This window comes from Mesoplodon densirostris, chromosome 19, assembly GCF_025265405.1.
Source record: "Mesoplodon densirostris isolate mMesDen1 chromosome 19, mMesDen1 primary haplotype, whole genome shotgun sequence".
NCBI classification, from domain to species: Eukaryota; Metazoa; Chordata; class Mammalia; order Artiodactyla; family Ziphiidae; genus Mesoplodon; species Mesoplodon densirostris.
In genome coordinates this window covers 65,876,096-65,899,762 of record NC_082679.1, presented here as the reverse complement: position 1 = coordinate 65,899,762, position 23,667 = coordinate 65,876,096, and the positions used below count along the sequence as shown (strand labels likewise).

The window sequence follows — 23,667 nt, the reverse complement described above, 5'->3', positions numbered from 1 at the left end:
GTTGAATAGTAGGGTTTTCAAGGTTCCGTAGCTGATCAGTGGCAGACTGAGTGCGTCCTGAGGTCCTCCTTACGCTGAGGCCGGAGGTCACCAGCGTGCTGGCGTCTGACCTGAGGCGAGGGGCAGGGAGTGGGTGGAGTGACGTGCTGGTGTATCGGCTCCGGGCGATGGCGCTCCCTGGGCCCCACTCTGCACCTGTACCATGATCATGCTGCAAGGGGTATGGGGGGTGTGGGGGGTGGGTGGGTGAGTGTGGGTTGATGGTGGAGTGTGTGCGGCGGGGTGTATGTGTGGCACTGGTGTGCATGCAGTGGGGGGGGCGCCTCCGGCCGTCACCCAGTGCTCAGCTCCGGGGCAGAGGTCATGTGCTTGCACTGTGCCCGGTGCAGGGCAAGGCCTGGGCACAGTACAGACAGGACTGGGTCCACTGCTCTAGGTCGACAGCAGAGCCTGTTTTCTAGATTCCTCGCACCTGCCATCCTTGTCCTTTTCTTGTCCAAGGAAGAAGTTGCTGTTCTGTTCACTCTCGACCCTTTCACACTTTTTCCTGAGACTTAAGTGAACTGCGGTCAGTGTCCCGAGGGCAGTGGCCTCAGAGGAGTCGTGGGGCCTGCATCCCCCAGAGAAGGTGGCCGGTAGAGGCTTCCCAGCTGGTGACCACTCGGGGCTGCTTGGCCACCAGTGTGTGAGGCCCGGCGCCCTGGCAGTGGGGCAGTGCCAGGGAGCCCTGCTGGGGTGGCCGGGAAAGGACAGCCACAACTCCCACGCCGCTGTCGGTGCCCTCATTTGTGACCTGATAAGTTGTCAACTCGGCGGAAGATGGAGTTGTGTAGTATGCACAAAGGAGTTATAGGCTTGGTGCTCTTGTGCTGCCCGGTGGCCCAGACGCTGGCGAGGCGGACACCACCGCCCTCGGGTTTGGGGCAGGAGTGGGGCTGTGGCTGGAGGGCAGGCTTGCTGGTCTCCCCCGGAGCTCCGAGAGACGTGGAGGCCTGTCTTTAAGGAAGGCTCTGTCCTTCTTCTCCATCCAGGCAGACTCTGCGCCTGGTGACTCCACCCCTGCTCTCCTTGTCTGTTCTGTCCCCCAGGCCCCCCGCACCGGGGCGCATCTGTCTCCGTCTCTGCAGCTGTCCTTTTTCCATGGCTCATGTGGCACCTCATGTAGCCCCTCGGGTTCTTCGGGGCACTGCGAACCTTCACTTCTCCAGGACCACCTGCTAGTGCCTACGGCCTGGGCCTTCTGGACTGGGGCCCCTCCCCGCAGGGAGTTACCGGTGTGTGTGCACCTGTGCCCCTGTGTGTAGCCTGGGGATATTTCTGCTTGGTGCTCAGAGTGGGCACGCACGTGTGCGCCTGGAGCCCGCTACGTGGGAGCTGCAGTCCAGAACACCTGGTCTTGAAGGGTGCCCTGCTCACAGCGAGTCAGGAAGCGGGAAGCACAGTGCATGACTGGGTTCAGGACCTTGGTGATTGTCTGGCTGAAGTTTTGCTGGAGATCCGTTGAGCTTCACTGTGGTGCATCCTGTGCGTCGGAACAGTCCCGGGAGATCACGTGAGGAATTTGAGCCCTGGGTGTGGGCTCTGTATGGGTCCTGAGGACTCTTGGAATTCCAGTAGTGCATTTCCTGATAAGGAACTCAGGGCAGCCTGGCCTTGGACGTAATCAAGTCTGTGCTTGGGAAGCTGCTTGGAAAGTCACTGTGTGAGGACAGGCTCCTGCCAAGGGCTGTTTTGCAAGTGTGTGCTACAAAATATTTTCTCTTCCCCTTATTACTTAAGTAGGGCGCCTGTCATAAGCTAGTGGAAGTTATTTGAGAGCACAGATTCTGGCGGGAAGAACTTCTCTGAAACTCATTTAGAAGTAGCCATAGAAAAACATTAAATGAGAGCATTTTTCCCAGCAGCCTCACCAGGCCAACCGGTGGGTGGTCGTGCCCGAGAGCCTGTGACAGTGGCCTCGGGCAGTGGTCTTAACCGTGACCCTGGGCTGGTGTCTGGAGAGGAGAGGCTGTGAGATGTTTCTTTTTGGAAGTTCGATTTCGGTTTTATTTAAAACAACAAACTGTGTTTATGGTGTGTGGTTTCCACTCGGTGGCTCACGACTTCGGTTCCCCCTCCCAGCGGGCCCGTGGGCAGGCGTTGGCGGTGTGAGCGCAGGGTGGCTGTTGGTGGGCTGCGCTTTGAGGAGTGGATCTCCACAGGGCGGCACAGAGTCTTGGGTCCTAGGACAGCCCCGCGAGGTTGGGAGACGGGTGCTGGCTTGGCTTTCGTTCTCTGGAAGCGGCCCCCAGGAAAGGGTGTGGTGACCACCCCGGCCTGAGGCTCAGTGGCTCAGGGCTGCTGCCTCTCGCTTCCCCGTCACCCAGACCCTTCGAGCTGAGGCTCTGGTTTCTGCAGGACACTAGGAGGACAGCGTAGTGTTCTGTGACTATTAACGTTTGATAGGAGGCCGCGGGGGAGAGACCACACCCGTGGGCGCGGGGTCAGCCTGGCGGAGCTCGTGCTCGGTCCCCGGAGCCACCCACCATTGGATGTGGCAGGATGGACAGGCTCCGAGACCAGCCGGGTGGTGGGCGGAGCTGACCCGGCAGACGTTTGTCCTGTCTGCGGTCTGACGCAGGAGGAGTGAGGGCTCCGCCTCTCAGCGTGGGGTCGCCTCGAGGTGCTTGCCCTGGGAGGGTGACGGCCCTTGAGCATGTGCTGCACAGGGATCCGTGTGGCCTGAGGGGCAGGTCCCCTTCAGGTGCCCGTTCGCGGCCGTCGGGGTCCTTCTGGGCCGGTGCCCAGTCACAGCGGCTCAGCTGAGAGGTGCTGGGGGTTTAGTGGGGAGCGAGCAGGACCCTCCGTGGGCCGCCCCTTCCCTGACGCTGCTCCCATCCCTCTCCAGGGGCAGCCGTCTGGGCCGCCCTCGGCCTCATCTCTGCTCCCGAGGCTCCTTTCTCACGTGCTGGGGCCTTTGCAGTTTGCTCAGGCTGTTCCCAGTTGTTACGCGTTTAAAACAAAAATAAGTTTTTGGCTACTGATGGGAGGTTGGGGGCGGGTGGAGTCTGAGGCAGAAGGAGGACTTGGGGCTCGCGGGGCAGAGCTGCTCCCAGGAATGAGCTCTGTCTTCTCACCACACGGCTGACACGCTCCCCTGCACACACCTGCCTGGCAGTTGACAGCAGCCTCGGTCTCGGGCTGTGTTGCACTCGCTGAGGTTGCAGGGAAACTACCTTTTCCACAAAGAGCGGATTCCAGTAAAGTGTAGGTCGCCGAACATAGTTGTACACGACGTTGCTTCCTTTTGTTGGAAGGGTAGTTTCTCAGTGCAGTGAAGTGTAGAAATCTTTTCTTTGTTCCAAGAGTTACGCTGTTCCGTGTCTTAGAGAAAAGTTAGGGCTCCCCGTGATGCAAGTAGTTCGTGCACATTGACCACAACTCAGTGTATCAGTTTGCTGGGGCGGCCGTAACAAACCCACAGAGCGGGGGCCTCAGACCACAGAGACAGACTCCCCCACAGCCCCGGAGGCCAGAAGTCCGAGACCGAGGTGCCGGCCAGGCTGGTCCCTGCCGGGGCCGAGGGAGAATCTGCCCCAGGCCTCTCCCAGCTGCTGCATTTGCTGGCGCCTCTGATGTTCTGTGGCTCACGGAAGCGTCACCGCCATCTCTGCTTCCATCTTCACGTGTGCGTGTCTGTGTCCGTGTCCAAATTTCCCCTTTTTATAAGGGCACCAGTCGTACTGTGTGAGGACCCACCCTGATGATCTCATCTTGACAACATCTGCAAAGACCCTGTTTCCAAATAAGGCCGCATTCTGAGGTACTTGGGTGTTACGATCCCAAAATAACCTTTTTTTGGGGGGACACAATTTAGATAATAACACTTACCAGTAAATAAAATTAAATATAAAGAATAAAATAAAAATCATGTGTAATCCTATCCCTCAAAGATAAACATACAAATTAAAAATCGTGAATATGTTACATTTCACAAAACAGGGATCAGATTGTATATAAACTTTCGTGTTCTGCACTTTAAAACCTACCATTAACTTCCGATGACATGAAACTTCAAAATGTGACTTCTGGTGACTACATTATCTAGAGAGCAGTGTATAGAATGTGCCTGGTGAAATTATGATTTTTCACGTTTTCTGGAAAAGGGGCCTTGTCCCCTCGCACACTATCCGCCCTCACGCAGCAGGGGGTCCTGTTGAGCGGAGCCTGGGGACTGGGTGGGGAGCAGGTGAGGTGGGAGGGGCTTCAGGAGGTGGGAGACTGGGCTGGGGGTTGGCGGCCCAGCCTGCTGTGGCTGCCTTTGTTACATAAACCAGGCGCTCTGTTCCTGGGGGCCTCCCGACCCAGCGTGGTGAGCTTGTGGCGGTTCAGTCACCTTTTATATTCAGCAGACTTTATTGTTTAGCTCAGGTTTAGGCTCACAGCAGAATCAGGCAGCAGGGACAGAGATTTCCCATATCCACTCCACCCCCACCCTCCCAACCCGGCGGAGTGGTTGATCTGTTGAAAGCAGTGAACCTGCACAGACATGGTGTCACCCAGAGTCCACGGTCTGCATTCTGCTTCCCTCTCGGTGCTGTGGGTCCTGTGGGTTTGGACGAGTGTGATGATGCGTCTCCGCCATCACGGCCTCACACAGACTCATCTCGCTGCCCTGAAACCCTCTCCCTCCTCCTGTTCACCCTTCCATCTCTTCACTGTCTCCACAGTTTTGCCTTTTCCGGAATATCATGTGGTTGGGCTCGTACCGCCTTTTCAGATGGGCTTCTTTCACCTAGGAATGTGCATTTAAGGTGCCTCCGTGTCTTTTCATGGCTTGATAGCTCATTTCTCTTTTTTTTTTAGCGCTGAATAATAGTCCATCGTCTGGATGTCCCACAGTTTATTTATCCATTCACCTACTGAAGGGCATCTTGGATCACTTTTAATTGTCTCTCTGGTCTTCTCTGATGGGAAGTAGACAGTAAACAAAGCCAGCTGCTGACCTCTGACCTCTCTGTGAATTGCCTGGAAGAGGGGGTGTTGCCGCCCGGACGCTTGTGCCATGTTGTCCCCCAGTTCCGAGAGCCCTGGACTGTGCAGGACGTTGCTCCAGAACGATGCAGCCTTCTGTTCAGGGAACACCTGAAACACTTCGCGTGGAAACCATCCCCACAGCGGTGACACACTGCGGAGTTGGTGATGGGCGACAGGGAGAAGGATGGCCTCGGGCTGTGGTCTCCTGGGGTCCGAGGGTGCACACCCCAGTCCAGAGGCGGTGCAAGGCCCTCGCTGGGCTCCTTGGGAAGTCTGTGTGCCCGTCCAGCCAATGTGCCTTTGCCCACACGACTTAATTTTCCTTTCAGAGACAAGACCAGTAGTCCTTAACCTGGGCTTAGAACACGTAGAGGGTCATGGGGTCTGTAGCTATTTCAGAATGCCGCCAAATTCTCCAAACGCAGCCCACACACTGCACTTCTGAGAGTGAGCTCTGCCCCTGGACTCAGCAGTAGGACTGACGCTCAGGGCCCTGAGCCACGTTCTGAAGCAGAGCCCCGCCCGGAGGTTCTGGTAGCCAGCTTGGGGGCTGCTTGGACCTGGACCCGGTCCGTTCGCCCCTGTGGTGCAGCCTCACCGCTAGGCCTTCATTTCCCCGTCTGTAAATGACATGAGTTTGGATCCTTTTCATCTTGACATTCAGAGGATAGTACTGGGTCAGGGTCTACAAGAGATTGCTGTAAAATCTGGAATAGTGCATCTTACTCTTGCCGAGCAAAAAGGACAAAGTCCCAGTCATGCCCCAACCCGGGGCGCATGGGTCCCTCGTGTCAGTGTCCACGTCCCGCAGCCAGCGGGCACTCTCTGCTGGCCTCCACAAGTCTCACGTGGAGCTGAATGGACAGACAGGCCCACCAGGCGGGCCAGGCCGGCCACCCTGTTCCAGTCTCCTCTGTGCTCCTGACGTGGAACCATGCGGCCCTGGGCGTCGGCTGCCACCAGGGAGACAGACAGAAAGCCAGTGCTTCTTTGAGAGAGACGCTCAGATTTTGTATATGTTCATCTTTTCTCTCTTCTCATCTAGTTGATGGTGATCATGGTGGGGTCCAGGGAGTGGGACACGCATTAAAGGGTCTCGTCGTGGGTGAGGTCTCGGCGGGGTCTGTGATGGAGCAGGGGCCTGGAGTAGCTGTCTCTCCTGCACGCCCATGTTCCTGGGCCCTGTCATCTCAGGAGCTCCTCACGTTGTAAACACGGAGGGGCCCAGAACACTTCTGTCTGTATAGGGGCATCTGTCAATTAACTGCTTATTTACTAATTTCATTTAAAAGTAGGAGGAATAAACCCACTGCATGTTACTCTAGATCACTGTACTTTCCAAAATGAAAAACTGTCTTATGTTGCTTTGGTTAAAGTATACCCCCCCACCCAAATGTAGTTGGAATAGGGAAGAATATTTGAATAGCTTTTTTTTTTTTTTTTTTTTGGGCCTCACCGCACAGCTTGCGGGACCTTTAGTTCCCTGACCAGGGGTTGAATCCAGGCACCGGCAGTGAAAGTGCCGAGTCCTAACCACTGGATGGCCAGGGAATTCCCTTCAATAGCTTTTTGATATAATTTTGGAGGTTTTATTTGATATGCCACTGAAACCCAACAAATGGTCATGTGGTGATGGTCGTTGGCAGTGTGTGTCCTCCACTGGGTCACAGGTGTTTCTTCTCAGCTGTATTCGACCCACTGGTCTTTCTTGCACTGTAACTGGACCTTTTACCTGTGTTGGATTTTGCAGCGTTGTGCATTGGCAGTTGGTCAATTGTGGTTTGCTCAGTTATTTCCGTCTTCTAGATGCTGATGTATTTTATTTTGCTACTTTTGTTTCTGTTACCACCAGTCTCATCAGAAGAGCCTTTAAGCCATCAAAAGCTATCTGCTCATGGCGTTTTCCAAAAATTCTAATATTTGACCAAATGCTTGAATTTTAGCGTTGGCAATAAAACAGGTCAGGTGCCGGGACTTCCCTGGCGGTCCAGTGGTTAGGACTCTGAGCTTCCAGTGCTGAGGGCCTGGGTTCGATCCCTGGTTGGGGAACTAAGATTCCGCATGCTGCACGTTGTGGCCAAAAATCAATAAATTAGGTCAGGTGTTTTCCTTGAAGTGGCAGTCTCATTTTGTTCATTTTCTAGAAACAGTCTGCCAAATACCCTCATTTGTAGAGTTTGTATATCAGTCATTCTTCCATATAAAAATGCTTTTGCTGGAAACAGCTGTTATTAGGTACACAGCAGAAATGCTTCATGTATATTTCACATTTTGTTACATAAAATATGAAAAAGACAAGTACGGAAAGGCTTGGTATTTAATGAAATTAATAATTCATTAATTAATGGTTCATCATGGAGGTTCTTAAGCAAACTGAGCCATCACCTTTGCGTCATGAGTGCAGATATCACCCCAGCTAAAAAGGCAGTGTTGCTATGAAAAAAGTTTCAAAAGGGCTGCAGGAATTCCTAAGGGTCCTTGGACCACATTTTGTAAACGGCTGTACTGAGCTCTTCATCATGTATGAGAAACCGTAGTTGAACAAATCAGGTCAGCCTACGTGCTTATCGGTCTCTCAAAATTCCACAGCCTTAGGAGAATCCGATGGTGTCCATGATCTCTCCCCAGTGCGTAAGCTCACGAGTTCGTGTGCATTTTCAGAGGGCTCCTGACTTGGTGGACCCTTGGTAGTAAGCACCCCTCCTGTAGTTCTCACAGAAATGTGAACATCGGTCCCCCCCTTTAAAGTAGGTCTGTGCATGTCTTCTGGCGCATGCTCACAGACTCAGCACACGTCCTCAGCTGTGTGTCGGTGCCCTAAGCTGGTTCCCCTTCCTTTGATTTCCTCTTCCGGTGCAGACCAGCAGCAGGAGGCAGTGCTGTGCGGCCAGGCTTCCTGTGTGCCAGCTGCTCTTGGCGGTGTGGACTCTGCTCCCAGGACAGGTTGCTGGGCGAGGTCCAGCCCACTCCTCTGGCAGCACACAGGCCTTCCCTGGGCCTCATCCAGGTTCCTTGCGTAATTCTTCCTGCTGAGACACTGCCTCCAAACTAAACTGATGGTGCATCTCATAGTTTTAGACTCTGATTGTATTGGATCACTTGAACCATGTAGCTTCCTCTTGGGTCACTTTGGTTTTGTCTTCTGTAGTTCAGCCTGGTCACTTGATCTAAAAATGTGTCTTTGTTTTTCCAAATTTTGCAGACCTTTTAAGATGATCTGGATTGCAATGACTCGAAATATATCGATCGGTACGCATTTGCTGGTTTGGAGAACTTTTTAAAGTTATGGAGTTCTGTATACTCAACTTTTATTAGTCTCCTAAAAAATTGCTGTCTCTGAATTGACTGTGAAGGGACCTTGAGACTGACGTTCTAATAATGCTGGGGCCGATCTGCTTTAATTGGAAATGAGGACGCTGGGCCTTTGCCCCAGAACTCAGTAACCTCCTGGATGTAACTCTGCAGGCTGTTTACTGTGAGACTCTGATGTACGCCCGGTAAGCATCTTTAATGAAGTTCTTTATCATAAAACACGGCTCCTGTATATGAAAGTGGTCTTCTTCAGGTTTTATTGAGATGAGGAGGGGAAAATACTCTTTAACTGTCTGTCAGAGATGTATTTGTATCGGGAGGGGTCTCCTGATTGTTGAGAGGAGTGCAGCGAGCTTGGTGGAGTCGAGGCCCTTTGTGTCCAGCGACACGGAAGCCAGTTGGACTGTAGTCTGAGAGCATGCCTGCGCTGGGGACAGCCGGGCCGGGAGCGCCTCACCCCGCGCGGGCCCTGCCCAGCGCCTTCTGCTCTGGACTGGCTCCTGCTCTGTGGGCTGTGGCTTTGCCAGATCTGTGTGACCACAGCTGTGTGTCAGGACCCACTGCCACTTTTGACACACTGTGGTTGGAGCTTCCCTTATTTTTGGCCCTCAGAATTAAATCAGTCTGTGCCATAACTTTCTTGGTGATTCTTTTTTGGCATAAACTTCAAACTTATGCAAATCAGAATGGTAGTTCTCACTGTCTGACGTATTTCCTTTTATTTAGTAAATATTTAGCATCTGTATGTGCAAGATGCCATGTTAACACTCAGCTGAATTTCCAGCATGAAGAGTAATGGCCTAGCTGGACTGCTTACTGCCCATCAGCACTGGGCCAGCTGCTCCCCCTGTTAATCCGTAAAGGCCTCTGTGGTGGGTGTTCTCACTTTGCCTGCAGAAGGAAGGTGGAGTCTCATGTGTGCCTGGGACTCTAGCGGCTCCAGCGGGTGCTCTTCCATGAGGCTGTGACGTCACCTGTGAGCCCGAGTGAATCTCACGGCATTTGAGTCTCGCAGAAAGATGTCAGACGCACAGAGAGGCCCCCTAGAGGCACCTGTGAGAAGGGGGTGTGTGGGGAGGGGCAGACGGTTTCTCTTGTGGATCGAGTAGAGTCCAAGGCTCTGCTGAGGAGGCAGCTTTGGGGGGGGCTTTGAGTAAGAAGTGTGTGTTTGAAAAAGGGCTTTCGGGTGAAGGAATCAGAGTGAGTCTGGAGCTGCGAGTCCAGTGTGTCTAAAGGTTGGGGTGCAGGCGAGGTTGGGCCACCAGACCAAGGGGTGTCTTGGAAGGGGTGGGGGAGGAAGCCCAGCGAGCGGGCGCAGACCCACCTCCGAGGCTGCTCTGGGGCTTGGGAAGTGGGGAACCAGGTCCTCAACTCGGTAACGGGAGGGATGGCAGTGTCGCTGTGGAGACGGGGGACCCAGAGAGAAGGGGCTGATAGGAGGAGCTGTGTTTGGGCACGAGGGACTTGAGGTGCCGGGAGGGGAGTGCCTGGGACACCCAGCCGGCAGCTGAGGCCGGGGTCCCCCACGGGTGCGGGTGCGTGCGCTCCGGGAGACGGGTGGGCAGGAGGAAGAAGATGCACAGAGCAAACCAGCAGGAAGACCGGGGCGTAATACAGTAGTCTTCAGTGGGCAGGCTTGCCTTGTATAAGATAAAAACTGAAAAGAGCATCTCTGCAAGTGATTTCTCCACTGTAAGCAGTAGGTTCTTGGAATGGATGATGGGTGGTTGTCTAGGTCACGTTCCTGTTTTGGGAAATAAGGTGGCTTATGTTCTAATCTGTACATTATTGCATATTTAAACCTCATAGTAAGCATAGCTCGCATGGACTTCGTGTTACTTTTTTTACTAGCAATTTTTGGGTTTTTAAATGGTCTGAAGGACCAATAACGATGATGTAATCCTCCGCAGAAGAATCCAAGAAGTGTGGTTTAATTTCTAGATATTTGTGGTGAGGCTTAAGCAGTTTGGAAGCCCCATGTACTGGTTGCTCTTTGCGTCAACTTGAAAGGGGTTTGTACTTTTTATCAAGCACCTCCCTGCCTCCTGTAAAGCTCCTGTAAAGCTGACTTCCTTCAGTTTGGGGGAGTGTGAAGGGTGAGACCAGGTGAGCCAGAAAACAACAAAACGAGTGAACGCGAGCACTCGCAGGCAGGTAGGACCAGAGGCCTGAGAGCTCTGCCCCAAAGCCTAGAGACCGCAGGTTTATTGGGATCTCCCCTGGGCCGCTGTGCCAGGTGGAGCAGGTGGCCGCAGAGCAGAGCGCACTCGGCCTCCCGTCCCCACGGCTCTGCTGGGGCTGCTTCAGACCTTTGGGGACGTCCCCTTTCTAATTCAGTTGGCACCTTTATGTGTCACCAAGAACAGATGTTAGTCTTTGCAGAGCCGTGTAGATTCAGGTGCACTGTCCCTCGTCTTCTCCGTGATGCTGGCTCGAGCCGAGTGGGCACCAGAAGGGCTGGGCAGGGCTGTGGAGTGGCGTAGGGGTCCGGAATCGGGTGCCTCTGCCTGACTGGGGCTTGGGCATCGCTGCCTCTCGGGTCTTCACAGTTGATGTGGGAGCACTTTGTGGATTCCTTGTCTTTAAACTTTGTGAGTTGGGGACAAGAGAAGGACTCCGTGGACAGGAAGGTGCCCAGGTCACCTGGGTGAGGGCGACGAGGAGGGTCCCCGGTGGGGACTTGACACAGGCTCACTCAAAGCGGTTTCCTTTCTTCTGCAGTGGAATTGCTTAGAATCTGTTTCTGGTGTTCCTCTGCTCTGACATGGTATTCAGAAGAAAGCAGCCCTGGGCAGTTTTCTGCTCCAGGAGTTTGATGGTTCGGAGGCGCGGGCTGTGGGCTCCTCGGCAGCCCTGCACACGGGGCTGTCGACGGGCCTGTTTGCGTCATTGGGTCGGCGCTGGCAGTGTGTCCTCCCGGAACTGGCCCCGGTGCGTTGTATTAACTTGCACTCAGACTATTCAGCCTCACTCCTTGCCCAGCGCCCCCTCTGTCCCAGGGCCCTGCCCAGCACACCCCCACCGCGTTCAGCGGTCCTGTCACCTCAGTCTCTTCTGTTCTTCTATGACCTGGGCAGTTTCGAGGACCACCAGTGAGCTGTTTCTTAGAGAATGTCCTCCATGTGGGTTTCTCTGACGTTTTCTCCTTAGACGGGGTTGTGGTTTGGGAGGCACATGACCACAGAGGAGAAGTGCCTGCTTATCACGTCCAGTCGGGCTGCTGGCTGGCCCCACGGCCGCCTGGGTGAGGAACGCCTGCGGTCCCGTCGGGGGGGAAGCGTCTCCAGGCTTCCATTTTATGAAGCGTTCATTGCATCACGTGAGAACGTCTGAAGCATTTGTTTTGCTTGATGTCATCCATGCTGTCAAGATTATTATTTTCTTAAGTGAATGTTTTGTCACTGGGGAAAGGATCTGCTTTCTCCACCCACCAGAGGTAACAGGTAAACTGTTTCAGGTCATGACTTGCAGTTTTATCACTATTATTTGTGTCCTGAAGTTCTTTCAGAAACACTGTTCCCTGGCAGGTACCTTTTGGGATAACAGTGTCAGCAGTTCTGAGCCCACCCCACCCCCCCGAATTGCAGCCCTCCTTCTGGGGGGGCCATCTAGACTAGACCTTGGTCTCAGAAAGCCTCGCCCTGCCCGGGAGCTGTGCTGTGCGGTCACAGCCCAGAAGAGAGGCCGGGCTGCGAGCGTCCAGAGTGGCTGTGTGTGGCTGTGACCTCTTGGCCAGGCCTTCCTGGGGTGGAGGGTGGAGTGGCTGCCTGGCACGCTGCGTCTGGGGAACCGGCTGTGCCGCTGTGACGAGGCGGATGGGCTCCGTGGACCGTCCTGCTGGTCACGCTGTTAACAGTGCGACGCACTGCTTTGCTGTACAGCAGACATTAACACAACGTTGTGAATCAACTACAGTTGAATAAAGTTTTTAAAAATGTGACTTTCTAGGGCTTTCCTGGTGGTGCAGTGGTTAAGAATGCGCCTGCCAATGCAGGGGACACGGGTTCAAGCCCTGGTCCGGGAAGATCCCACATGCCGCGGAGCAGCTAAGCCTGTGCGCCACAACTGCTGAGCCTGTGCTCTAGAGCCCGTGAGCCACAAGTACTGAGCCCACGTGCCACAACTACTGAAGCCTGCTCTCCTAGAGCCCGTGCTCCGCAACAAGAGAAGCCACCACAATGAGAAGCCCGGGCACCGCAGCAAAGACCCAACACAGCCAAAACTAAATAAATAAATTTATATAAAAAAAATAAAGTCCCACATTATGTTTTCCAATCAGGAAGGGTTTTACTTCAACAATTATAATCCGAGAAATAGGAGAGACCCCGGCAGCCTCTTTGCTTCTTTTGCTGACAAATACGACTGTGTTCCTTAAGTTTTTAAAGTCGATTGCGAGCTTAGAGTGACTTCCTCCTTGAATAAGATTGGATAAGGATTTTTTTTTTTTTTTTTTTTTTTTTTTTTGCGGTACGCGGGCCTCTCACTGTTGTGGCCTCTCCCGTTGCGGAGCACAGGCTCCGGACGTGCAGGCTCAGCGGCCATGGCTCACGGGCCCAGCCGCTCCGCGGCATGTGGGATCTTCCCGGACCGGGGCACGAACCCGTGTCCCCTGCATTGGCAGGCGGACTCTCAACCACTGCGCCACCACGGAAGCCCTGGATAAGGATTTTTTATAATTTTTTTAAATTACTTATCTATTTTTTTTTTTTTTCTTTTTGTGGTATGCGGGCCTCTCACTGTCGTGGCCTCTCCCGTGGCGGAGCACAGGCTCCGGATGCACAGGCTCAGCGGCCATGGCTCACGGGCCCAGCCGCTCCGCGGCATATAGGATCCTCCCAGATCGGGGCACGAACCCGTATCCCCTGCATCGGCAGGCGGACTCTCAACCACTGCGCCACCAGGGAGGCCCTACTTATCTATTTTATACATATGAGTGTCTCTATGTCAATCCCAATCTCCCAAGGATTCGTTAAGTATTAAAATTTACCTTCCGTGGTTTGTCGATGCAGGTTTGGGGCCCAGGCGGTAGCTCGGGGGATACGACAGCTGCCTGTTAAGTGGGGACCGGTGTCCCCATGCATGATGGCCTGGAGGAGGGCTTCCTGTGACACGGGCGGACAGCGCCGCCACCGCAGGGGGTGGTCTTCTTTCCAGGCTGTGGTTGGTAGGCTGTACCTAAAGCGAATGTCATTGCTGAGGAGTGAAGACCCGGTCCCTTGGTTTTGTTTTCTTGTCGGGACTGGGCGCTCCGCCTCCTTTCTCGCCACGGAGCGCGGCCCTTGGCCGGCTCAGGACACGCGGGCCCTTCCGAGCTTCCCGGCCGTGGGTGGGGACTCCTCCGTCTCCGGGCCGGCGGGGAGGGCTCTGCTGGGCTCCGAAGGCCGAGACCTTGCAGTGCGAGTGCCACCTGTGTTGCCGTAGCTGCTGTGGTCCCTGGGAACGTTCTTGGTCCTTGTGTCTGTAATGGTGCCGTCTACTCAGGCCTTCTGAGTCTCGGCCATGGGGAACTGGAATTTCTTAGAAGCTTCTCTCGGAACCTGTTTTCAAAAAAGCTACAGCAGAAGAATGATAGAAAGGTTTGGTTTATAAGGTGTTAGCTTCAGGGCTGCCTACAAAGCATTTAGTTGGTGTTTTCTCAACTCAGTGGTCCGATTAAAAAATAATGAAGAGGGCCTCCCTGGTGGTGCAGTGGTTGAGAGTCCGCCTGCCGATGCAGGGGATACGGGTTCGTGCCCCGGTCTGGGAGGATCCCATATGCCGCGGAGCGGCTGGGCCCGTGAGCCATGGCCGCTGAGCCTGCACGTCCGGAGCCTGTGCTCCGCAACGGGAGAGGCCACAACGGTGAGAGGCCCGTGTACCGCAAAAAAAAAAAAAAAAAAAATGAAGAGATAAAAGTTTATAGATAGCATAAAACATCTGTTTTGTTTGTTGCTCAATAGCTGGGAGTTAACTGCATTTCTGCAGGCAGAATTGGGGGTGGCTCTGGGTGCTGTCGCCTTCCCTTACTTGGTTCATCTCTTGCTGGAAACCAGCCCGACTTCCCTGGGAAGGCGGGTCCTCACCATGGGGAGGGCTCCGGCCACGGTAATTCCCACGTCACACGTCTCCCTGGTGCTGGAGGACGTGAACACGGGTCTCTTTGCTCGTTTTGTGAAGACTGATGAGCAGACAAGTCCCGAGTTTCCTTTTTATGGCCTGGCAGCTCTCTTCTCTCTTACAGACTCTGCCATGAAAAGCTGCCTCTTGCTGTGCACGCGTGTATATGTGCTCACGTGTGTGCTCACACACAGGCACTCACGTATATGCCAACAAACTCCTCACTGCCCCCACGGGGCTGTCGTTAGGATTGAATTCTGTTGATATTAAATGTGGGTTACTGTAAAATGTTGTACGATCAAGAGGCCGCCTGATTGAGGTAAAAGGAAGGAAAAAAATCATTCCCTGTCCCTTTCTAATTTAAAAATTTTTTATGTTTTATTCCCCCCCAGTGTGATTGAGACATAATTGACACGTGTGTGTGTGTGTGTGTGTGTGTGCGTGCGTGCGTGTAGGTAGATGTTGTGTTCTGGATCTCAGCTCGATTTCGATACAGAGCCGAGCCTCACCCCTTAGCCTCACTGGCTCAGAACAACTTCAGAGCAGGTGGCCTCCTGCACACAAGGGGAAGATGTTGCAGGCAGGATTCGCCTGCTTCCTGACAGGTGCTTGGCCTTCTGTCCTGCGTGAACCGGCAGCCCTGCAGCCTGCAAGCCTGTGCCTGGTGACTCCCTGACCCTTGCAGGCAGGCTTTGTGTTTGGCTCAGAGCTGGATTTGCAAACGGGTCCAGCCGTGGGGCCGGTCCCTCTGTAAGCCTCCTGTCCCAGGGTCTGAGGGTGTGGGACAGGCCTCAGAGAATACTCTCTTTACAGAGCGGGGAGTTCAGGACTCAGGACAGAGGAGGGTGTTTTAGATTCTTTACGGTGGAGCACCGCCCTCCGCGGGAGTGGAGATCCTGCAGGGCCCTGGTGGGTATGACCACGGCCCCCTTTCCCCGTGGCCCCCGAGCGGGGAGGGCGGGCAGAATGAGGGTGGAGGCAGCTCTCCAGGGTCAGTGCGGTCCACACACGTGCCCACTTCGTGTCAGGTCCTCGACTCTCATCCATGGGGCTGTCCACCCGCTGCATCTGGACTGTGCTGCTTCTGGTGCACCTTGTTCCATGGCGACTCTGTCACTGCAGACACACAGTAATCAGCAGGTGTCCACAGAGCGGGACGCGAAGGTTTGGAATCAGACAGAAAGCAGCTCTCAGAAAGGGCCGATGCAGTGCCGTCTTGTCCCCGCTGTTCCAGCAGAGGTGGCGACGTCCGTGGTCCCTCAGGAAGCAGTAAGGGGAGGGCTCACTGCTGGCACATTTCTGTCCTGTTGAACCTTTCGTCCACAGACTAACCCTTTCCTCCGTGGCTCCTCCCCGCTCCCATTCCCGGAGACCGTGGTCCTCAGCCTGTCTCGGACCTTAGCACCATGGCGTCTTTTTTGCCTTAGGTCATAGGTATGCATTTCCAGGGGGCAGAGGCTGCTGGCCCGTCTCCTTTAGCAGCTACCCAAAGAGAAGAGAACCAGAACGGGGGTGGTCCCAGGAGGGAGGGCTGGGCTTGTGTGGCCCGCGTGCCCCCTTCCCTGGGAGGGAGCGTTCCCTGAGGTGGTCGTTCTGGATTGACTGTTGCGCCCTCTGCTCTGCAAGGCAGGAAGTGAGTGCCGTCTGTGACTTCCCGCTTTTCTGCTCCTAAACAGAGCAGTAGAGGAAGACAGGCCCTGATTACAGGTCCCGCAGTTTTATAGATTATTGTGGGACCACACACAGCAGGTGTGGGGCATCAGTCGTGGGTTCTGTGTGAAGTTAGGGTAAGTCAGCTCACGGGGAGCACTTGTCATCTTAACGGAGGCGGGGGAGTATCGATTCAGTGTTGGGCTGGAGACCCGATGGCGGGGGCTTGTCTTTAGTTTTCTTTTGTCTCTTTTAAACTTTCTTTTAGTTTTTGTTTCTTTTAGTGTATCAGTATTATTTACATTTTTGCAAGAAAAACACGCTGCTCACATTATGGTTGTTTAAAAAAAAGACAGACCCTGCCTCACCCCTCGTCCTGTCCTCAACCCCTGAGCCCGGAGCCTGGACTGTGGTGCAGGGGGATGGGGGTCAGAGTCATGCCTGAGTTAGTGTGTCCATCGAATGTGTTTTAGTAACTTTTATTAACTGTTTTAAAATAACTGACAGTGGTGTGAAAGTTGAAAATCCGGACAAGAAACAGTTATTTGACAGGGCATAGTTGAATAAATACATGGCCTTGTGTGTGTTTTTTTTAAATAAGTTTATTTTTATTTTTTTTAATTTTTGGCTGCATTGGGTCTTTGTTGCTGCGTGCGGGCTTTCTCTAGTTGCTGTGAGCGGGGGGTACTCTTCGTTGTGGAGCGCGGACTTCTCCTTGCGGTGGCTTCTCTTGTGCGGAGCACGGGCTCTAGGCGCACAGGCTTCAGTAGTTGTGGCTCGTGGGCTCAGTAGTTGTGGCTCGTGGACTCTAGAGCGCAAGCTCAGTAGTTGTGGCGCGCGGGCTTAGTTGCTCTGCGGCATGTGGGATCTTCCTGGACCAGGGCTCGAACCCGTGTCCCCTGCATTGGCAGGCAGATTCTTTTTTTGTTTGTTTGTTTGTTTTGTGGCCTCTCCCATTGCGGAGCACAGGCTCCGGACGCGCAGGCTCAGTGGCCATGGCTCACGGGCCCAGCTGCTCCGCGGCATGTGGGATCTTCCTGGACCGGGGCACGAACCCGCGTCCGCTGCATCGGCAGGCAGGCTCTCAACCACTGCGCCACCAGGGAAGCCCGGCAGGCGGATTCTTAACCACTGTGGTACCAGGGAAGCCCTGGACTTGTGTTTTAAAGACTGCACTTCTTATTTCTTTGTTAGGCTGTAAGGCAGGGGCAAACTGTTGATTTCCAGCCTTGGAGAGCCCTGGTGTGCAGAGGCTGAAGTAACAGATTGCTTTCAGCTTTGCCTGGGCCTCCCGTGCACTGGGCACTGTCCGAAGCATTTGGGCCAGCTTGCTGGGTTCCAGGGGCCGGAGGAGGTGGGTCAGAGCAGGGGACCTCTGCCTACTGCTGCCTTCCTGGTCCTCCACAGTACTGCTGCACGGCACTTGGACTTGAAAGGTCTCGAGTTGTCTGGGGGAAGAGAACAGACACGGTGTGAGCACTGCTGGGAGGCCACGGCCCAGAGAGCTTGCGTGGCTGCATTGTGGTCACCAAGTGAATGACCCAGGCCAGCCGACAGTATGTCCTGAGCCCAGTCTTCTCCCCCCGCCCTGTCACATCCATTTGTGGGGCTGAAAAATGTTCACTAAACGCTGGATGATAAAAGTGAGTAAATATGGGGTGTGTGTGTACGTACATACATGTGTACTGACAGATATCCTCCAGGCTGAATTTGACTAGCTGAAGGCCATTCGTTTCTTGCCATGAGAGTTCTGAAGGTCTGGTTCTGTGGACCGTGTGTCCTGACGAGCCTGTGGGCAGGGTTCCGTCTGGTTGGGACAGGGGCCGAGGTTGTCCGGAGGGCCCCTCGGACCCTCGTGTGCAACCAGACCGTGGGGGCCGTGCTTCGGGCCCTTTGCTGTGTGCAGTTTCAAACCCGAGTCCTGCTGGGCACATTGGAGCAAGTCCCCGGTTTGGGCACTCGGCAGTCAAGGGCAGAGGATCTGGGTTCAGGTGCGGTTTCCTCTTTGCCCAAAAAGCTTCTACTGGACACATCCTGAGGCTGCTTCACATGGAACCAGCTGCCAATGCAGAGGAGCTGTGGAGATTAGACGGACAGGACCGAGGGCGGAGGGGCTGTGGGCGGGCGTCCGCCATCTCTTGGAAGCCGGGGCTGTGTGCTGACTGTCCCCCGTGGGCCTCGGCACAGTATTAAGTCCATCTTTTTCTTGGAGTTGGAAGCGGGTCACCCCATGGAGTCCTCTCACCTGGTTTATAGGCAGGACGCTTGTCACATGTGGCTTTTTGTTGGTGGCTTAGGGTTGGGGGTCGTGCAGTGCGAGAGACGCTGCCCCTTCAGGCCGCACACCCAGGCGTGTTGGCAGTTTCTTGGCGGGTTTCTTCCTGCAGTCCCTGCTTTTTAGGTTGATGACTTGCCCTCTGTTCGGGGCTGGGCCCTGGGACCCGTCAGTGCCGGGCCTGGCGTGTCTGTGCCTAGCTCTCCTCTGGAGCCCGCGCAGGGGAGCTGTGGGTATTTGTCACTAGGGGGACGTTTGGGGCCAGAACCTCGCAGCTTCTCTCCTGCTTTAGACACCAGGCCTCGTGCTGGTCCCTTGGCGTGGAGACGGGTGGGCGTGTTTCCCGGGTTCTGTGCTCCTCCCTGGAAAGCACGCTGGGCGGCACCTGCAGCGTCGGTTCGGTGCCCTGTTCATGGCTGCGGCCGTCTTCTCTAGATTGCCTGCTCGTGAGCCCGTGTGCACCGGGTCGTTGCCTTTCAGCAGAGACGGCTTTGGCTTCCAGCACACACGCTGATTCTCCACCACCCAGAGCGCCTCCCTCCGGGGCCCCCGAGGCCGCAGGTGTGGCCAGGAGGGCCCTGCGGTGGCCCGTGGCTGGCCCTGGAGGTCGCGGCCCTCGAGCCGCCTGGGAGCAGAGGAGGTACGACCGCGCTGGCGTCCTGCACCTGGGCCGCCGGAGAGAGAACGGCGTGGGAGACAGGAGGGGCTCCGTACACACCCGTGTATGTTGGGACTCGGATCGAGTCGTGTGGAGACGCAGGAAAGAGAGGGTTTGGTGAATAAAGATGAAGGTGCATGTGTGTGAGCGATGAGGAAACTGTGAAATGGCAAGTGTCTGCAGCAGGTCATTTCTATCTAAAGTTTTTATTTGTCTGTATTTACAAAAAGTTTTTGATGAATACTTCTTGGGCAGTTATTGAAAACAATCACAATGTGAGTGGAGCAAACAAAGGACGCCTCGTTTGTCCTCCACCTTGGTCCCCACCTCCTGAAGCGTGAGTGCGCACACTGCACGTACACCTGGGCCAGCAGTGGTGGAGCAGTCTGCCCTGCTCAGAGGCCGAGCGTCTGGAGCGCTTGGTCAGCACGTTCAGGCTGTGCCTGTCCGGTCTGGTGGCCTCTAACCCCACATTCAGTGTGCAGGTCATATCGGGAGCCCCGTTCACTGTTGACATTTGATCTGTTTTTTTTTTTTTTTTTTTCCATTTCACTTAGAAACTGGTCGTCCTCCTCTGTGCCCCGCCGACTGCAGGCGCTCCTTGAACTGCCTCGTGGCTAGTGTGGGGCAGGTGTGGGGGCTGCCCCGCCTTCCTGTAACCAGTCAGAAAGGCTTTCCAGACATGTCCTGCCCTTGCACGTTTGGGGGCCAGCTGTTTTAAGGACACTGGTGGGCACGGATGAGCCCACGCATTGAGTCTGTCTCTGTGTGTTGGTCATAGTCAAGGAGCAGCAGGGTTTTCAGTGAGCCCCGCCACCCCACCCGGGTCCGGGCTTGGCTCTGGCTCCACGGGTGCCTTGACACCCCTGGGTGCCATCCAGTCTGGTTCTGAACAGACTTTAAACTTTACACAATCCTTCCCCACCCACTACCCCTCCCAAAAAACATGCACAAAAGGAGAAAAACCAAAACAGTGCCTGAGTGAGAATGCCTTCTCCGTCTTCCTGTGTCTCCTGACTGCACCTGCTCTCCTGTGTTCTGCTTCTCCAAGGTGTGCTTGTCGCACAAGTGATTCCTGACCATAGTGGGGTGGCCACAGACCAGAGGCTGTGGCATGCGTGGCCCCTGACCTGTGTGTGATGGGGAGCCCCGGGGGTGCTGTGCGCGTGGAGGCTCAGCGGGGCGTAGTCCTTAGAAAAGTGATTCAGCGGTGGGTTGGTTGAGCCCTCTGAGCTTCGAGCCACTTCTGAGCTCAGACTGTTCCTGCATATTTTTAGGCTTATAACTCAGGCTTATGAATAAATTTAGATGCATTTTGCTTGGCCTGTTAATACTCAGGATCTTTGTATACACCAGCGTCTTAAAGAAAGCCTGAGAAAATATGCAAGTTAACCAGGCTTTATAATCCTGTTACTGTTATTTCCAACCTGCTTTGTCTGTGGCCTAATAACACATAAACTTAGTTTGATATCTTCTTATGCTCTACATTTTTGTGATTTTCTCTGGAGGTCATTATGGTGGTCAAGCTTAAGTGTCGTGATTTGAAATTAGTTTCAAGAATTGGCACTAAATCACTGTGGTCAAGATGGTGGACTTACCTTTCCAGTAAAATCATCATATACATGCATGTCTACATGTTCATCATGTGGCTTTAGACTTGAAAGGATCGGTGTGTCCCGTGCCTTGTCTGGACAGAGCTCCTGAAGCGCTCTTCCCATCTAAGCCGAATGAGCTGAGTGCTGGTTTTCCTGGTGAGGGTGCTGCCTGGATGGCACGCTCTGGAAGCACAGGGAGAGGTCAGCTCAGGACACACGGTGGTGTCTGATTCTCTAACGGAACCTTGTTGAGGAAGGCAGCCCTGAGCAGGCCGGCACGCCCTTTCCGTCTGGGCCAGTTGGCTCTGCTGGCCGTGAAGTCTCTGTCGGTGCAGAACAAAAGCGGCCACGGTGATGTGTGTGCTGGCGAGCACTGTCCCTTAGAACTGTGCTCACAGATGGGCCCGGCGGCCGGGGTTGCCGACCCTGCCCCCAAGGGGACTCGTTTGGTGAAGAGAATGACTAGCATCAGAAGCACAAGATCCGGATGATTTCTGTTAAAATACTGTACATTTGCGAAATCTGATATTCATGTTTTATAGAGTTTTTACGTTTAAAGGATGTCACGGGGAGGAGAGAAGGTGGAGGCAGTTACCAGTAAAATAATTATTTACGAGTTTTGTCTTTCTTGCACCCCCTGCCCCCATCGTTCACTTGTAAGCAAATGAGTCTCTCACTGCAACTTTGTAGAAGTGTGGGTAGGAAAACGACCACGTATCAGTCTGAGTTTGTTGCAAAGCACAACGAAGTAAGAGGGTTCAAGAGGACCAGCACCCAGGACTTGTGTTATGTAGCCTTCAGTCATCAAGGTTGTTCTTTTCCTGAATACTTGCTGAGTATTAAGTGCCGTGTTAAGTATTTTTTGAGGCTCCGGATTCTCATGGTTCAACAGATTAGTTCATGAAATGAGACATAAAATATCAGCAATACAGGTATCTAAATAAGTACACTAATAGTAAACACGGTTAATAGAAGTTCAGAGGAAAGGGATTTCCAGAGACGACCTGAGGGCTTGGGGAGGGAACGGAAGGGGTGAGAGGGGACGTTGGGGAACTTTGGATGCTGAAGCCCTAGCCACCAGAGGTGTATCTTGCCCGGCAGAGAGCCAACTCCACCCCCGTGGGTGAGGCCAGGAGAGCGCAGGCTGGAAGTAGGCAGGGGTTTGGGGGATGGCTCGCACAGCGCTCCTCTTTAGATGGGAACGCGTAGAGCCCTGCCGGGAAGCAGGAGTGGTCGCCTTTGGTGCGCCCGCTGGGTCCGGATGGACAGGTGTGAGGGCCTTGGTGGCAGCAGAGCTCACCCTGAGCCCCCCTTAGTTTCAAGACCCTGAACTTGGGCGCCCCATGTCCTGGTTCAGCCTTTCTGCCATGGGATGGAGAAAAGGTGTCTGTGGCTGAAAGGTGAGAGGTTGCTCGGGGAGCACTGCGCCCTCGGGGACGTGTCCTAGGTCAGCAGGTGCTTGCTTGCCGCGAAAGCCTCTGTCCAGGGCAGGGAAGAGGCCCTGACGCTCTCCTCCAGAGGCTGATGGGCCAGCATGGGCACTCAGGCCGCTTGGGCCGGGACTCAGGCCTCCTGCCCAGCTGGTACCGCCTCCCGAGACTTGAGCCCCACCTCTGTTTCTGTGAATTGCACGGAATCAACAGAGTTCATCACAAGTAACTGTACTGACCGTGTCAATCTGGTCACTATAGAAGGTGTGCAGGCAGGTGGACACGTGTGTACTCCGAGCTTGCCTGTAGGTCTTGGGTGAATGTGAGAGTTACTCAGTGTTTTGATTTTTTTTTTTTTTTTTGCGGTATGCGGGCCTCTCACTGCTGTGGCCTCCCCCGTTGCGGAGCACAGGCTCCGGACGCGCAGGCTCCGGACGTGCAGGCCCAGCGGCCATGGCTCACGGGCCCAGCCGCTCCGCGGCATATGGGATCCTCCCAGACCGGGGCACGAACCCGCATCCCCTGCATCGGCAGGCGGACTCCCAACCACTTGCGCCACCAGGGAGGCCCCAGTGTTTTGATTTTTGCTAAGTGAAGCATCTCATGGGAACACAAATGTCAGGTGCTGGTATGATCTCACGCCAGTTTCTTTCTTTCCGGAGTGGCTGGTTTCTGGCAAGGCCATGTCTCCTGTCGGGGGTGGCCGCGGTGTTGCCCTGTGACCAGGAGGGCAGTTCAGCATCCCTCTCCCCCCGACTCCCCCCCCCGCCCCCCCAGTTACGCGCCTGGACTTGGGAGCTGAGGTTCCCGTATCTGCAGATTGCCCTCCTCCTGCTCTCCAGGAAGCCCCTGGGGGAGCATGGCTGTGGTCATGGTGCCCATGGCAGGTACAGGTGCCACTTGTCCGCGCACGTGTTTAGGGACCAGAACACCCTCCTGCGGCCGCTGCTGTCATTGCCAATGTGGCGCGCAGGGCTGGCCCGTGAGGGTTCCGGCGGCCCAGACCCAGGGTTGACATGATGTGGGTGTTGTCATTTACCTCACAACCACATGACTTATTTTGGTGTGATTTTGGAAGTACAGTTTTTCTGTTCAGGCTGACCATTAGCTTGCTTTAGGATCGTGGGAAAGTAACTGAACTGTTTTGGGTTAGACTGGATGACCTTTGAAGGCCTTCTCCACCCCCACTGTGTGACATTGCCTTGTCCCCTGCCTGTGATCTGGAGGCGGGGCAGGAGAGCCCTTTACGGTTGTGACGCTGAGGGAGGGCATGGCTGGGACCTCAGAGTTCATCTCCTGTAGTGAGAACATGGACTGGCTTCTCTGCTCCTCCACAGGCGTGCACGCGTGTGTGTGTACATGCGTGTGCACGTGCGCGGAGGAGCGAGCACGCGGCCCTTCTGTGAATGACTCTGAAGGTGACTGGGTCGTTCAGGAAAAGTCTAGGGATGGACAGAGCTCTGGCCGCCTGAGGGCAGACGGACGGCGCACTGTCAGGAGCCCCGGCATGTGCGGTCTCACAGCACACGTAAAGGTAACGTTTTTATTTCACCTTCCGTTTCCCAGCACTCCCAGAACCTGAGACAGTCATACACACTCTGTGTACAGTTTCAGCAATTACCAGCATTTGGTTCT

General features: G+C 54.6%; 1 protein-coding gene across 10 annotated transcripts in view; it reads left to right on the top strand.

Annotated features, from left to right (window-relative positions):
• Positions 1-23,667, top strand: part of ANKRD11 (ankyrin repeat domain containing 11) — a 168,056-nt gene that overhangs the window by 74,881 nt on the left and 69,508 nt on the right. For 2 of the 10 annotated variants that reach the window (XM_060083078.1, XM_060083080.1), the window contains exons 3-4: positions 4,846-6,067; positions 8,219-8,513. The exons of 7 other annotated variants lie outside the window; for them this stretch is intronic. The gene's annotated coding sequence lies outside the window, so the exon portion shown is untranslated. The remainder of the gene's footprint in view (positions 1-4,845; positions 6,068-8,218; positions 8,514-23,667) is intronic. One more of the 10 variants, XM_060083081.1, reaches the window with a different exon arrangement.